Here is a 13,883-nt window from a genome sequence, read left to right as displayed (position 1 = left end):
ACAATTACTGTTAATATTTCTTGCCTCTAATTTGCATATGCAGGGTATGTTCATGCTTGTGCTTAACAAATATGATAAAATAGCTTTCACCTACCTAGTGAAGGACTTCAGTTTGGTCTCCTTAGCTTTCCCATATCACCTTCATTCTTCAGGAAGTACTTTGGAAGAATTTCAGCCCTAGAGTATAAGTGAAAAGCTTCAGTCCACATCTCCAGTCTTTTACATCAGTTCTCTTTTCTTCCCTCCCCCTAAAGCAAATTAAAAGTATGGATTCCTGGAGTGCAACTATCTTGCTTAGAATTAAGAAAACCAGTAGAAGTCTCCTCCCTGCTATTCCCTCCTCCCTCATTTTCAGGGATACATTTTAATGCTAAAAGTGACAATTCACATACAAAGCTGATGAAAGTGATTGTCTAAGCATCAGCTCCTCATGTAGATAAGAACAACTTTGATCATGAGGAGTCCCCTTATCTGCATGGACAGAAGATGCTTGAAAAATTGCTTTTGTTATTTTTACAGGAGCATCATCATTATTAAAGCATTAAAATAGGTCTTGCTGAGAAAGTTCTATCCTGCTGGAGATGAGGAAAGCACAGTTTTCTGATAAATGAATATACACTAAATCATGCATACAGGAATTGGGAAAAACAAGCAGAGGACAGATAACAACTTAATTGCCTAGAAGTCAGTGTGATGAGTGTGTTCCGAGCCAGATGTTCCAGAGATCACTTTTCATCAGGTCTTCCCAACAGGGTAGGAGGCTCTGGCTGTATGTGGGGAGACCAGGAAAATGGAAGATGAGATTGGGAGCTTCCTCCTTTTCTAGCCAGATCCTGCCACATATCCTCTTGAGATAATTCATTTCTTGTCATCCTTAATGCCAACATTGTCATTAGGAAGTCAGGAAACATTTCCCTCTTGTCCATATACAGTAATTTTCTGTGAATTTCATAATTATCTGCCAAAAATCCTGTTTAATTCAATGTGGTCCACCGCCTTAAAACTAGAGCTGATCAAAAATGTTTATTCTCTTGTTGCAGGTGCAAGTGGCTGGGCCATCTGGGTCCCAACACCACATGGTTCCACTTTGTCCCTGGATTGCTGCATGCAGTACTATTAAAGAAGTGACACAATAAGTATAACTTTAATCAGATGGATGGTTGTGATTAGAGAGATTCAACCAGCTGATAGAGAACAGCACATGGGCTACAAGTTAAATGCGCAATAGAACTGTTACATCTTTGGACACCTATATACGAGCAGCAAGTCTGTTCTGACTGTAATAATAGCCCATCAGAGCAGACTTGATTAGTCGAGTCTGGTGGAAAGTAGTAATTACCATGTTCCAGCAGACTCCAGTGTCTCATGTATCAGTGTCCATGCACTGAAAAATGGTAGCAGGGGTGGTTTAACTAAAGCTCAGATGACCCCAGCAAAATGGGCATCAAGATGCTTTTTGAAGATTGCCAGAGTGGGCGACTGTACCACCTCTGGGGGGAGCCTGTTCCAAACCCTTGGTACGCAACTTATAAAGAAGTTTTTTCTTATGTCTAGTCTGAAGCAATCTTCAGTCAACTTGTGCCCATTGTTTCTAGTCCTACCCTGGGGGGTCTTGGTGAATAGTTGCTCCCCCATGCCCTAATATACTCCACTGATATATTTATAGGCTGCCACCAAGTCCCCTCTGAGTCTTCTGTTCTCCAGGCTAAACAGTCCCAAGTCCCTTAGCTCTTGTATGACCTGGTCTCTAGGCCTCTACATGTGCATGACCCTCCTTTGGACTCTCTCGAGCTTCTCCACACCCTTCCTGAAGTGTGGCATCCAGAACTGGACACAGTACTCCAGCTGAAGTCTCTCGAAGGCTGAGTAGAACAGGAGGAGGCCGCGTATTTTAAAGTGATAGGTGGGCAACCATTGATCCTTTGGATCATGGCATATGCAGAAGAAATCTAGTTAGGTGCCTGATTAATCTGCTTGTACAGAGTCCTGCAACCATTACACCAAGACTTTCAACACATATGCCTAGGCAGGAGTACGAAGGAGTGGAGGCTGCTCAAGACCTCCCATCCCCTCTTTAAACCATGGAGACAGAATCCAAGTGTTCAATGCCTCAATGGTTGTAGCTTCTGCTAAAGAGCAACAGATAAGAACTGCTGCTGCCTGCCTAATGCCTCAGAGAGACAGGCTAAGAGACATTACACTGACAGAAGCACATCCTCCAGCTAAGGAATATCCACAAGGCAGTGGGATCTAGAGTTTTGAGGTGCCCTATACCCACCTTATTCTGGAGGTTGTAACAGTGGTATTTTATAGGAGCTATCCCACCAGGAGTAGCCCCACCACATTGCCATCAGGCCCTCCAGTCAGATGCAATTTACAATCACATCCATGATATTTTGATGGGTTAGTCTCTCTATAATGTCTTAGGCTCTGTATTCAATTTTTTTTTCTGCTGTACTTGCTAAAGAAGGATATGCCTTTTAAGGTTTTGGGGTTGATTGTGGAACTTGCAAAGATAAACAGCATCAATGGCTAACAAAGGAATGCATACCTCTCTAAAAAGTATATGGATCAAGGGTATGAGGTGGTAACTATGGCAAGTCCCTAACTTTTTCCAAGCCAGAAGAAACGGGTGTCTGGGACAGAACTGGAGAAACCAGCCACCTTGCTTGCACACTACTTGGTTTACAAGCTTCAAGTGCAGACCTTCTGTTTTTCCACATGGCTGAAGCAAGTCGCTTGGTTTGCTGGAAAGACACCATGTACCTTTAAAGGAGCAGGAAGCAGTATGTTGTTTCTGCTTTTCTTTTCTGCCCTCCTTTACTATCTGTCACTAAGGCTTTGGAATCAGCTTGAACTGTGATGGTGCTAGCAAGCATCAGGACCCTAGTATTTATTTAGAGAGGAATGTACAGAAATTCAATTAGTAGTAGTATATTAGGAAACTAAAGCCATTCATAAGGTATTGAAAAAGGTTATTTGTCCCCCCAGAATGGCCATAATAGCTATAGGGCATGTTCACGGACTACAGGCAGTCCTCAACTTACAATGTTTCTAAGTTGACCCGATTTCAACTTTCTGACATCAGTTTCAACTTTACAATGCTTGATCTGATGTGATGCCATGCCAGCGAAGAAGTCAGTGTCACCCATCTCCCTGGGGGACATCTGTCCAAACTTCCTTGGACACTTTAAGAAAGCAGCCAAGACTCCAGGAAAACCTGCAGCTAGGACTGAGGAGAATCCAGCCAAGAACCTTCCAAAAAGTCCAGCAAGGTCACCTCAAAGAAGTCCTTCCAAATCAATGTGATTGCTATTTACAATATGAATGTTAATGTAGCTATATTACTCATCTAACACTGATTGAGCACAAAATTCTGGGTTATTTTTCGTGAAAACAGGGCCTCGGTTTAGGAACCAATCTCTCATTTATAATGTTGTATCCTATGGGGAAAAAAATCTGTTCCGAGTTACAACGTTTCAACTTAAGACACCGTTTTCAGGAACCAACGGTGTGTCAGTAGTCTGAGGACTGCCTGTACAAAAGTAGAAAACTTGTAGCAGACTAAAGGTTAATAATGCTAGCTATGCTTATTCAAGCATCACATCTCTCCACTGACCCATTTAGAAGAGGTTAAGTAGAATAAGCACAAACATCTCATTCATGGAGACATCTTCCAATCAGACCCAAATTTGCCTAAAAACTGTCAGATGTGAATTTTGTTCTTGGAGGAACTTTCCATAGCTGAAAAGCAGTTCATACAGTAAGTATTAAAGTCAAGGTGTCACCTGGAAAAAATCTATTCAAGACTATATATTGAGGGAGATACGGATAGGCATTTAACCTTTTGTGACTAACTACAAAAAGAAAAAAAAAAATCAAGACCAACACAACCCACAGTTAGCTCAGTACACATTGATCTTACAGGAGTCTTGGAACAAGAGAATCATTAGCATGTATCCTGCTAAGAAGTAATTTAGAATGAGCTGCATACCATAGGTGTGACAATAATAGACATATCAGGACAATTCAAAGGTGGAACAACAGCCTGAATTCCAAATTTTGTTGGCTTTTTTGGCTTGCTGGGTCACCACAAGTATAGTGAGCTCACTGAGAACCCAGGATGGGGCCACAGCAGTATGCTGGCTGCTGTAGACCACAAAGGGGTAGACAGGGGGAGGTGAAAGGAAGACTTACCTTCACAGGCTACTGCTGCCATTATAGCACCTTTGTGCTTACTCACTCCATTTGCCCCCTACCTCCTAGAAATACAGCTTGATACAACATGAATAGTTGGCCCATTGGCCTCTCACAGGCCCTCAACTCCCCACCCTTTGCAGGCTCTAGACCCTCTGACCCCAAGCTCTGCCCTCCCCCAAGTTCTCTACCTTTAACCAGGCAACGCTAGGCTCCCAGACCACTGTCTGTATTTTGAGCCTGACCCCTAGCAGGGCTCAAGGCAGTCACATGCCCCTCAGGCATTAATGGGACCTCCAAAGTATCATTTTCTAGTCCCACACAAGCCACCAGTAGGAAACTAATTAAAAAAGCCATCTGGCTATACAACTCCACAACTGGCCCTGAGCCCAAATCCCAGCTCTGTGGCTTTATCACTCAGTTCCTCCCTGTACAGAGTCCTAGCCCCCTGAAAGTCAGCAGCATTCTCCTTGCATTACTCCCCAAGGTAGTCCAGATACTGGCCAGAAGCTCCTTTACAACTCTCCTATCCTGAACCTCTTTCCTCAACAGCTCCCAGACCCAAACTGACTACCCTGGCTCAAGTCCTGGGTTTATATGGCTAGAAGCCACACCCCATTTGGTCATGTGACTCCCTGAGCTGCTACAGGTGTTTCCTGATTTAGCTTGCTAGGTTAACCTCTGCGGAAACTTACTGCTGCTGGCCTCTCCTGTAATAATGGCTGGCAATAGGTAAATCCCCAGGTACTCATTCCCTGGCTGCTCATAATGGGCAGCTTCCCCTCTGCCCCCCGGGGCTCTCCCTGCTGCTCCTTCACCCTTAAAGTAACAGGACCCTCTGGCTCTCTGTTACAGAGAGGAACAATGGAAAAAATCCTAGTTATACCCTGTTCACTCTCTCTTTCAGCATCTACTATCTGCCACTGTCTGACATTACTGGGCAGGATGAACCTATGGTTTGACCCAGTAAATGTCAGTACTTATGTTCAGACAAGGTGCAAGATCTATGGTTAATAAACAGTTGCAGAAAATAGGAAAAGGGGTAACAGCGATATGTAATATGGATTTACCAAGGGCTATTATACTCTACACACAGTGAATTATGTGAATGGGTTTCCTAACCCAGATAAATTGGGGACATGTTATGTATGCACATACGTTTATGTTGATGTTCTTATTGTTTTCATTCAGGTACTCTATTTACTTACTGTAATATGTGGAAGTATTCATTACTACATTTAGCATATCAAATATGATATGATAGTTAATTTCAGGAAGATTCTCACTGGTGTTCAAATTATTTTGAATTCACTCATATAATAATGTAATTGGCAAATCTGCTCCATTACAGCTTGCTATTTCCAGGTAGTACATACCAAGCATTGAGAGGTTTTTATTTATTCATTCGTGATGGGCTAGCTGGCAGTGACTTAGCCCAGGGGTTTTGAAAGGGCAAAAGATGATTGGAGGGCTTGGGATTCCCTTTCCGCACCAATCTGGTAATGATTTGAGCCAGGGGTTTTGAAGGGGTAAAAGATGATTGGAGGGTTTGGAATTCCCTTTCCTTACCAATTAGGCCCCAGAGACTCACCCTCCATGTCCCCTGATTGGCCCCTTGGGTCACCTGGAGGGGGATAAAAGGGGCAGCACGGCTGACTCAAGGGGGAAGACTAGTGAGGAATTACAAGGAAGGAGCTTTAAAGAGCTGGGCTAGCAGGGTGGGAGCAGTTGCCCCAGAAGAGCCTAAAGGAGTAGGACCTGCAGGCAGCAGTTGGACCCTCAGCAGCATGGTGTGTGGCCAGTAGGAGAGGCTCCCCACTGGGCTCCAGGATTGTCTACAAGAGGCTGCAGCCAACAGGAGAGGGTCCTGAGCTCCAGCAAGGATCTGAGCAGTGACCAGAGAGGTTCCTAGCTCTGCTTCCAGCTCCTCCAATCAGAGGTCAGGCAGCTTGATGTGAGGTGGGCGCTCCAAGAAGGTCAAGACCCCTAGCAGGCTAAAGCAGTGCCAGCACTGGTGGCTGTGTGGTGGAGTGTCTACCTGCTACATAGGAGGTCTGAGTTCAAGTCCCAAGTAGGGTGACTTGGGGTGAGTAAGCTAACTGGGAGAAAATCTTGCAATGGAAAGGGGCTATTGTGTTTTCTCCTTCTCTAGGTACCTAGGCCCTATATTCCTTGTCACTTGACCTTTTGTATTTTATGCCTTTTTATATTTCACCAACCAGTACTATTTGTTCTGCTGTTTGTGCTTTACACTTTGATTGATTAACCCTCTTTCATCAACTGGATGAATGTCTATGATTGTAAGTTTCTAACCTTTGTTGAATCCTGCCCCCTTGGCACTATAGTGTCCCCTATACCCCCTGGTTTATACTGATTATGTTCCCAGTATTGTTCTCTCCATTAAAAGGTATATGGTTAAGGCCCCATTGGTGGTCTGGCTCCCCTCTATAGGGGGAGGAGAGTCCCTACACCTGCCACAGTGCTTGTGCACCTGCTTTGATCCTTTCAATTGGAGAGGGGGTACCTCTTGAAGTACTGCTCAGGTTACACATTCATTAGATTTATAGGTTGCCCTTCCCCAAAAAAGGCTTAGGGCTTACCCCAGGGGAGGGGAGGGGAGGGGAGAGGGAGCAGAAACAAAACAACTTGTCAAAGCAGATGAAATATTAAATGAGACCTACACTTGGATAGCATACATTCCTCAGAAATTATCACTACTTAACCCTGCTTGCTAAATGTTTGCCCATATAAAAAGGTCTTGCAGCACTCTGAGATTTAGTGACCAACAATGGGGACAGAGTTCCAGGGAAGAGTCTACTACTAGGAATGATCCACATGGTTTTGCCAAGTAAACTCAGCACACTGATGGTACTTGCAGAAGGTTACTCTTAGCTCTCCTTCTCTCTTGTATGGTATTAGACATCAACTTTGAAATCTATGAGCCACTGTCTGGTATAATCACTCAATGTGCAGATTCCATCTGCCCTGTCTGGGCATTTGTAGAACTGCAGCTTTCAGTCAAGTGCTGAGCTATTTAATGGACATCACATTCACACAGGAGGCTGTCCAAGATGTTCATCTTGTAAAGTGTTGTTTTGAAGCATTCATATCCAGATCTCAATCTGTTCAGCTTGGCCCATGCTTCTCTGTCAAGGTTGTGCCCAATGAGGTTGTGTTGGTATAAAATGCTGTAGGAATAGGTCTAACCTTTCCCAGCAGTCAGCCCACTCCATTGATGCCTATAGATTTGGTTCAGCATCCCCAATCTCTTCCAGGAGCTTGTGGGCTTCATGTATAAATGGTTTACAACTTTAAGCTTCCATCTATTCAGGTCTTCAGTTAGCAGCTGATGGAGCACATTATTTTCACCATTTCTTGCCAGTAATGATGTTAGGATCTGTTGTCTTAGGCATTAGATCAAGTGATATAAGAGCACAGGAAATCCATCTGTGTGTGTGTGCGCAAGATGAGCAGCTTGTTATGAGTCTCGGCAAACTGTTAAGTAGAGTGTCAAGCTCTTTAGTGTGACAACTTCTGGACCATAGAGGAGCACAATCTGCTGGGGCATTGCAAGTGTGGTGGTTCTGAGCACTTTGAAGTCGGCACCCCATATCGTACTGGCTAAACATCTTAAGGCAGCTACCCGTGCAGAGACTTTACTGATGACCTTCTGAATATGATGCTTATAGGTGAGGGAATGGTCTAATGTAAACCCTAAGTTGGGGTATGCTTATGCAGGAGACTTACTTGGACATTTAGTGTGCTCTTAGCTTGAGGATTGTCCAGGTGTTAGAATGATGATACTGATTTATTGATGCTCAACTTTTAAATGCCACTTGTGGAGATAGTCAGCAATGAGTTTGAAGTTAGTAGTCAGTAACTTTTCAAGTTCTGTCATGTATGCAGTGCAAGGAATTGACAATTCCTTCTATGGTAATGTGCATGTATCACTTAAATGTTATATATGAGAAGTATATACGCTGAAAAGTATTGGTGCTAGCACTCACCATTAGGGGATTCCATTCTTCAGTTTGTACTCTGCTTTTTTCTCCTTGGCTAGTTGTGAGTTTGAATGATCTGCCAGAGATCGTGTTCATGATGAAAGTATATACCGTGCAGCCAGGTATCATACAGTGCAGTTTGTCTCGGGCGGCCGGAGCCGACCCGAGGATCGCTAGTTTAATCGGACGTCAGGCGGGCCAGTGATGGAGAGGCGAGACAGCTTATTGGTTCTAAAAGATTGCTTTTACTTACGCCACATGGAATGGCAGCGCAGGCCTCGAGGTAGCTTGCTTGCGTTGTCACAGATAGCAAAACGAGTGACGAGTTAATGAGTTTACGAACGAAAAGGAACCTGCAGGATAGCGGGGTATGCCAAAAGGACCCGGTGACGGGGAGATATCGGTGGGTGATCAGTCCACCAAGTTTCCTCGATCGCGCTACAGAGTTCTCCGTGGTTATTCTGCCGCGTGCTCAGAGGTCTCCGACTTGGGCAGAAGCTGCATGAACTTTTATATGTCCGGAGTAGCCAATAACAGACTGAATACTAATGAGGCGGAACATGACCAAATTTAAAAGTAACTGCGGTTATTCAAGACAGTTCTATTGTAACAGGGGCACTCAACTCATTTGGTTACGACATTTATATTTGAGGCCTCATTGCCATTCAGTATCATAGGCAGCTATAAGGTCAATAAATACTGCACCTGTTTTCTGCCTCATTTCAAAACTGTTTTCTATGTCCAATATAAGTAATATAACTTGGTCAGTGGCACGCCACTCTTTTTCTGAAAGCCAGCTTGTTCTTTTCAGAGCTGGGGATCAATTATGTTCTCTATTGTATTCAGGATTATGTGCTCCATGAGTTCGTAAGTAATGCAGAATAGTGAGATGGCTCAGTAGCTCTTGGATTTTCTGGCAGTGTATTGGATTTAGGATCGCAATGATGTCAGCTTTTTCCCAGATTTTTGGAACTTTGTTACTTTCTAGACATTTATACATGAATTTCTGAAGCCATCTTTTCATTGTGGTTCTGAGGCTGGTGGCAAATTTTGGGAATACCTTATCTGGCCCAGCAGCCTTGCTAGTCTTGATCATTCTAATAGCTGTGTCAAACTTGTTGTCAGAGATGGAAGCAGGTAAATTAAGGTTGACATCAGGTGATTTAGGTTGTTCAGAGGTCAGGTGTCTAATTGCTCTTAGCTGATCTTGGGCATCAAGGGGGAACATAAAGGAGAAGGAAATCCATCAGGTATCTACAACTTAGCCTGTTTTATTTCAAGCAAGGTCTGCTTTAATACCAAATAGCAATTATCTAATTAAATGCTTATATCTGTAGGTGGACTCAAAGGAATGGATAATTCGTTCCATTTGCTTTGCAAGATCTGCATGCAAGAAACACAAAATATACATGTTGATGCTATTCCCAATGTAAAGATTAATAGTCTACAGAAGGACCACACACTAGCAGTTAAACTACTTTTGTGACAGGGTCTTTATATAGTTTTGAAGGCGAATCTAATGCTTGAATTAGACAAGAATAGTTCAATCTTTCAAAAATACAAATATTGGGGTTAGGATACGGAATTTAGGCCCCAGATCAAAACAGCACTGAACTCTGAAGACAGAACTTCAACTGGTTGATTCTTCAATTATCTCCAATTTGCCACCTCTTGGATCAGATTTGGAAACCAGGCAACAAAAATCAAAGTTTTGGAGATGGGCTTCTCCCTGTAATAACCCCAAACAAAATTCTGCAAATATGCTAAACCAGTAAGAGAGAGGAAATTCATAATGTAGATCCAAACTCTGCAGCTTATCCCAGGCTCTAGAATTAATACAAGAGTCCATTGCTGTTTGAGAGTGTGTCTATAAATTGAAAATGTCCTTGTGTAGTAAGGACCCTTGGTATACACATCTGCAACTTCATGTTCCAGTGTGGTTGTAGCACTTCATATTTTCACTAAATTTGTTTTAGTCTGTATAAAATATGACAGCTCTTAGTAAACAATGTCCTGAATGAGCTTCATAAAGGGAGCCTCTGTGTCTTGCTGATTTTGCCATAGGATTGAGATTATAGTTTGAAAGTTGTTCGGGCTAAAAACAGTTCTAGTATGTGTTTGTATAGTGCACAGCATTATGATACTGAGTGCTTGTTTCCTATAAATACTATTAAACTTCTTCAAAGCATGTGTGATTTTTGCAATGCCTTAAAAGGGTCTGATTTTTTTCAGAGGTTGATTCCAAAGCAAGTTTTAAGATTTAAGATTACTGAGAGAGAGCTGTTATATTTAAGTTTACATGAATCATGACAGGAAGGAAAAAAAACAATTATTCTGTTTCTTTAGTCTTTCAAGTAAAAAGTGATTGGACACTTTTAAAGCAACAATGAAAAAACAAGTGTTATATTATAAAAGAGTGGGAGAATCTCATATGTTAGCTGCATAAGAATGATTGGAAAGAATAATGCCTCCCACCAATTTTCCATCTCAGAAATGCATTAGGAATGTAGCTGAAAATCCAACTGCAATGGCAGGACAAGAGAGCCAGGCTAAAGCACCTCCTTTAAAATGTTAATGTGATTAAACAAGTTTCCAGTGCAATTGCTTTCAGCAAAGGTTGTCTGCTTCAAAGGTTCTCCAGTACTCATGAAAAAAATTAACAAAGGTAAATGCTCTCCAACACCTACAGACAGCTTGGCACATAGTAATCTATCATTCGTAAGTCTTCACTTAAAAATCTGCGATTAAAAAGAAAAAAACAATAAACCAATACAAAGAGAATTTGTAATGCCTGTAAATGCAAGGGGAGTCTAAAGATAAGGCAAAAGTCATGTATAAAGAATGCCTGAACCCTGGCTATGCTCAAAAAAATTCATTATGGCTGCATAGTTAGTAAGAGTAAGATTGATAGTTTTGGAGAAAAAGCCTTTCCCATTTTTGGTTTGTTTATTTATCTTAAAAGTTTTAAATATGAATACAATGCTCACACATGCAAGCAACTAGGTGCAGAGGGCCTAGAACTCCTCTTACATAAAATGCTTTAAATCAGGAGTAGACAAGGTTCCTTGGGTGAATTTGGGTTCATCTAATAAAAGATATCAAATAGTTGGAGAATAGTTATTAAGCAAGCTTTCGGGTGTGGGCCATAATTCAAGGATGGTGTTTGGAAAATGGCCTCAGTTGTGTGTCGAGTGGGGCGCTGAGTAGTGACACCAACCCAGACATGCTCGGGGGTGCCAAGTGTGAGAGAGGAAAAAAGCCCGACAAGTAGTAGGTGAAGAAAATTCATAAATTTACTTACAAACCAACAAGATGATTAACGAGTTGAATGCTATTTACAGTGGCAAGTAGACACAGACGACGTGGTACAAGTAGAAAAACGAACAACTGATGGGTAGCGGTGAGTAACAAGGAAGGTGTAATCGTGAAGGTCGACTGCAGCCGAAAATACTATCAGTACAAGTATGATGCCTAGTTGGGCAACACACAGTGTTCCAGATAGCGTGTGGTCTAGCTATAAGCTGTGGTAGCCTATGCTAGGAATCTAGCTAGAGGCCTAGGGGTCTGTCCAGACAAGACAGGTGATCAGGCTGTCTTCCTGAGTTCGGGAGCTTCTGGGGACCCTACGCTGGGGCGCGCAGTCCCCTTTATAGACTCCCTAGCCAATCAGGGTCCCCCCTTGATGGAACATTCTGGAGGCCTCAGCATGCTGGTCCGGCCAGTCACGCTCTAGGGGCAACTTCTGATTGGTTAGGCTACTAGCGATCACGCACTGTCCGCATGATAGTGCAGTTTAAGGTCTCATTCCTCCGCCACTGCATCACTGAATACCAGTCACGGGTAGCCATGTCACTTAATGTCTTAACCAACAATCTGGTGGAGTCACATCACCTCCTGACATCAGGTTCAAAAACCCTTCGTCAGGCTCAGGAAGCTGCAGCAGTTGGTGTGTGCTCTTCCTGGATGGGATGAAAAGTAAACAAGCCAGGGGCTGGGCTGGGGAGTCAGTTGCCAGGCAGATTATAATGTATCAAAAATCCTTAAATCAGGGGTAACACAGCCTAATTGCACAGAGCTACATGCATGAAACTCTGGAGTAAGGGAGAGAAGAATCCAGCCCACTGTTTTGAAAAATAGCTTCCCCAAACTTGCAAAGACAAAAATTGGAGAAATGTCATTATTCTGAAGTTAGATATACCCAACTCAAAGTTGAAGAACAGAAATGCCATACTGGTTCAGACCAATAATCCATTTAGTCTGGTATCCAATCTCCAACAGTGGAAGAAATGGATGCTTTAGAAGGAGAACACTGAACGGGACAGCTCTACAGCAGTGGTTCTCAATGTTTTTAGACTCAAGGCACCCTTCAGACTCGAGGCACCCCTCTATACCTTGAATTAAGCAGTACTCCATCTCAAAAGTTAGTTTATTTATTACAGGGCTTACCTCCTTGCAGGGGAGCAGGCAGTAGGGGCAGGGGAGTATCTAGACAGAGCCTAAGCCTTCCCTTATCTGCTTGCCTCCTAATACCTTGCTTATCTTCTGCTTCCTGTGGCTCCTTTCAAAAGATCTCCTGGCACCTCAAGGTGCTCTAGCACCATGGCTGAGAATCATTGCTCTAGAGTGCTCTATGCCCTATTAAATACCCTCCCTGACATCCACCATTATTAATTGGAAGATGCCAGAGAGAACCTCTCCAATTTGTCTAGTCCTTTTTTGAACTTGGCTACACTACCTGCCTCTATCACCTTCTTTGGCAATAAATTCCACAAGTTAACTACATACTGTATAAAATAGTACTTGCTATTGTTAGTTTTAAACCTGTCCCAATTTCAGTGTTGTCCCAAAATACTAGCATTAGGGGACATGGTAAACAACAGTTCCCTGTTCACTTTGTCCACAGCCTTCATGATTTTATAGACCTCTATGATATCCCTTCCTCAATCTTCTCCTTTCCAAACTGAAAAGTCCTAGCCTTTTTAGTCTCCCCTGATAAGGCAACTTCTCCATACCCATGATCATTTGGTTGCCCTTCTCTGTACCTTTTCTAATTCTACATCATTTTTGTGATGCAGAGACCAGAACTAAACACAATATTCAAGATGTGGGCACACGACAAATTTATATAATGACATAATGTTCCACATTTTGTTTTCAGTTCCATTCTTAATGATGCCCACCATTTTATTGCCTTTTTTGGTCCCAGCTGCACACTGAGCTGACGTAAGTAGAGAACCATCTACAATGACTCCAAGGTCTTGTAATCCCAAAAACCTATCCATTTAGATGTTGCTGTTCTTGTGCCAATCTAGTGAGATCCTTTTGAACAGGACCAAAGGAAAATTTTCCTGCTGTCTTTTTGTATATAGAGTATTAGAATGCATTGGGGTTTTTTGTCAAGGATCTCAAAGTTTATTATATGTAGGCTTAAAAAGGATTTTCCCCTGAAGGAGACTTTAAATTATGAACATTTATGCAAGAGGGATTTCTTTTTGCAAGTAACTTATTGCATTCTGCTATGCTGTTAACTATAGATGCTTTGATTCTGCACTGACTAGGTGCATCTACACATGCTAATTAATGTGCAGCAATTAACTCAAGAGTTCATTGCTGAACAGGTGTGCATCTGCATGTGCGCCCAGAATCACAGCATGTTAAGCCAAGGCGGAGCAGCCCCGGCTGACA

The 13,883-nt window shown here is 42.7% G+C and overlaps 1 protein-coding gene across 2 annotated transcripts in view; it reads right to left on the bottom strand.

The window, feature by feature from the left end:
* LOC102376414 (collagen alpha-6(VI) chain-like) overlaps nt 1-4,408 on the bottom strand; it is a 108,674-nt gene extending 104,266 nt beyond the window's left edge. For both annotated transcript variants that reach the window (XM_025192547.1, XM_025192548.1), the window contains exons 1-2: nt 4,198-4,408; nt 95-177 (exon numbers count right to left, since the gene is read on the bottom strand). The gene's annotated coding sequence lies outside the window, so the exon portion shown is untranslated. The remainder of the gene's footprint in view (nt 1-94; nt 178-4,197) is intronic.
* Nucleotides 4,409-13,883: the final 9,475 nt, after the last annotated feature.

This window comes from Alligator sinensis, unplaced genomic scaffold, assembly GCF_000455745.1.
Source record: "Alligator sinensis unplaced genomic scaffold, ASM45574v1 scaffold1159_1, whole genome shotgun sequence".
NCBI lineage: Eukaryota > Metazoa > Chordata > Crocodylia > Alligatoridae > Alligator > Alligator sinensis.
This window is presented reverse-complemented; position numbering and strand designations above follow the sequence as displayed.